The following is a 3,011-nucleotide window of genomic DNA, read 5'->3' on the forward strand; positions in this document are numbered from 1 at the left end:
AATATAATTATATAATTATATTTATGAAAATTTACAAAAACGAAATGATACTTCCAATAAATAGCTAAAGTCAGTTTATTTTAACTAATTCAGATTATATGCACCGTTTAAAACTCTTACAAATTTTTCTGTCAATCCAAAAAGACACATTATTAGAACGGATTAACATGTTGCAAATTTTTTCAACTAAAATTCATTTTTTATCTAATTCAACGTTATGACAATCATATGTCATTTTATCAACATAAAATTATATTTTTAGGGTTGTTGCCGATTGCTGGAATAGAATGAAATTAATGTCCAACGGTGCACTATTATGGAATTCTGAACCCATTTCCCAAATGCCGCTTTATATCCAACGGATTAGTAATATTTACTTTAGTAACGAGACAACGGACTAGGGGGTTTATTGCTGGATTTGCAAATCCTTGATACTCGACGGCTGTTGAAACGATACAATTTGCTTTGATTAAATCCGGAGGAATTCTAAGGAAGATTGGATTCGAAGTTCGGGCCGTTTTAGAAGATGTTCCTTCATTAAGTATATTGACAGTGGGGCTCGAGATGGAAGTGATTGAAAAGGGTTCTCCCGATCGTCTGCGTTAATCCGAGACGAAAGAGGGGCCCAAAATCTCATGTAAAATATTGCTCGACGTCATTCGGTTACGTTTTCCATCTCGGATATAACTGGGTGAATCGATTTCGACCCGAATCTGATAGATGGAACTCGCGTCTTATGAGTGATTGTTCCGCCCATTCGTTAAGCACCTCCGGGTGGGGGATTATTGTTGGTTTATTGATTAATTGTGGTACAAATAAATGTACATCCTTTTTTCGACATATTTCGCCTCCACACTCAAAAAAGAAGAAAAAGAAAATATAGCGTGGTGAAACGGGCAATTTTTGCCACATTTTCCAAAACGAATGTATCTCCTTAGAGCCTACAAATTACCGTAACATCCTGAAAATTGGTCTCAAAATTCACAATGCCTCGGATCGATACCAATGGTAGATACAGGTCGGTTAATTAAAAGAAAATAATTAAAATTAGTATTATGTCCGCTTATTTGCGTTTTGGGCGCACTGTGTGTCGCCGGTATGATTGACATGTGATTTGGTCGTTACCGATTATTTTTGCGATCGGTAAGGACAAAATTAATTTATTAAATAATGGATCAGAAAGTGATAGATACAATACAAAGACAGGTGTGACGAAAAAGGCTTATTAACTATTAAGAAAGTTAATTTTTAGAAGCACAGTTCACTACTTTGTATCATTTCTATATAATGATGTGATTATTTATTGAGTTCTGCGAAATGATGATGTTTAGTGGCGGGCTGACGTTATTTAGGAGTAGAGAAATCTAGAGTGATAGAAGTATAGATAGAGAAAACGGGAGAGAGTGAGAGAGGGAGAGGGAAAGAGAGACCGAGAAAAAGANAAGAAAGAAAGTGAGAAAGATAAAGAGGTAGTACCCAGCTCCATTTGCTATGTAATAAATGTATAGCGTGTGTGTGTGTGTGTGTGTGTGTGTGTGTGTGTGTGTGTGTGTGTGTGTGTGAGAGAGAGAGAGAGAGAGAGAGAGAGAGAGAGACTGAAAGAGAGTGAAATAGTGAGAGGAAGAGAATGAGTGAGTTTGTGTATGTAAACAAAGAGACATCAACAAGGAAAGAAAGACAAACAGACATAAAAATAAACAGAAAGCGAGAGAGTTATATAAGTTCTCTGAACCATTTTGATATGGGATCAAGGAATAATCATAATAATAGTAATACCGTGAGCATTTGATAAATCGTATGGAATTTTTTTTAAGGAACATATTCGTCCATTTTTTGTTTTCTAAAAAAAATTGTATTTAATGGCTTTTAAGGGAGTTTAAGCCGAATCAAAATCTTCTATATTGAAAATGAAATTTTTTGCCTTACATTTCTACCATCGTCTTTACAACGTTTATATTTCTTTGTTTAATCATATTCATTTTTATCCTGTATATGAATTACACAACTTACAAAAACTTGTTCTAATGGTATAAAACTCTAACACTACTGTCAGTAATGCACCCGGAGGACACATGTTGTGAGAAGCCAGCCAATCCTGGCACTCAGTTTGTTAACGGGTTCAGGCCAGGAGGTCTCATGGCCATCGTCGTTTGAGGTTCACTAGTTTTCGTGGTCCGCTTGACCAATCAATATCTTTCAATTAATTAAGGTTTTCAGATGAGAAAAACGTCAATGTCACGAGCGGGTTTCGAACCCACGATGTTCGGCTAGACAGGCCGCTGCTCTACCACTTGAGCTATCGTGACCTTGATCCACTCGGAAACTAACCGGAAAAATGCCAAAAAGGAGGGAAAATTCAAAAGGTGGGGTTGAGATGGGAGGTTAGTGTCCGAGTGGATCTCCGAATAATCATTCATTATTATTTTTTTTTTTTTTACTTTTAAATTTTCTTACAATAAAAAAAATTAACTTTGCTATCTCTTGCTAATTTAGCATGTAATAATTTGTTATATTTCTCATTGAATTTCTTTCATAATAAATTTTAATGATTGTTCTTTAAATTGATTACTCAAAAGGACAACTGGTTCCACCAAGCTTTTTATTTTATTTTGTTTGCGACGTCTTGGACTAACTACGCGTAAAAAATCTCAACCAGATCCGTACCATCATAAAAAANCTTATTTTCTAAGTTATTCATTTTATGAAAAGTTAATTGTAAACTTTAATAAATAAATATTTTTTTAAAAACGAGTGTCGTTAAGACAAATTTATAACTGGCGCAGTCGAATTGGACAAGATTCACGGGAACAGTGTACATGTTACCGCGATCTACAAGACCTACCAGATCCTTCTTGCCGTGAAGAAACTACTGTGATGTGCAACTCTGCAATCTACGTTCTGTAAGTTTAATTCACAATTGAGCAACTAATCACACAATTAACCAAACTTTCTATAACAGACATTAGTGTACGTAACATGGCGTCGCTAACTGAAATAAAAGTATTCACTGA

At 35.1% G+C, this 3,011-nt stretch overlaps 1 non-coding gene across 1 annotated transcript; it reads right to left on the reverse strand.

Annotated features, from left to right (window-relative positions):
• Positions 1-2,233: 2,233 nt before the first annotated feature.
• On the reverse strand, positions 2,234-2,306 carry Trnad-guc. The gene has a single exon. It is a non-coding gene; the product is annotated as a tRNA-Asp (tRNA).
• Between the last annotated feature and the right edge of the window lie 705 nt (positions 2,307-3,011).

The sequence above is a fragment of the Cimex lectularius genome, unplaced genomic scaffold, assembly GCF_000648675.2.
Source record: "Cimex lectularius strain Harlan isolate CLEC.00 unplaced genomic scaffold, Clec_2.1 scaffold507, whole genome shotgun sequence".
Lineage (NCBI taxonomy): Eukaryota > Metazoa > Arthropoda > Insecta > Hemiptera > Cimicidae > Cimex > Cimex lectularius.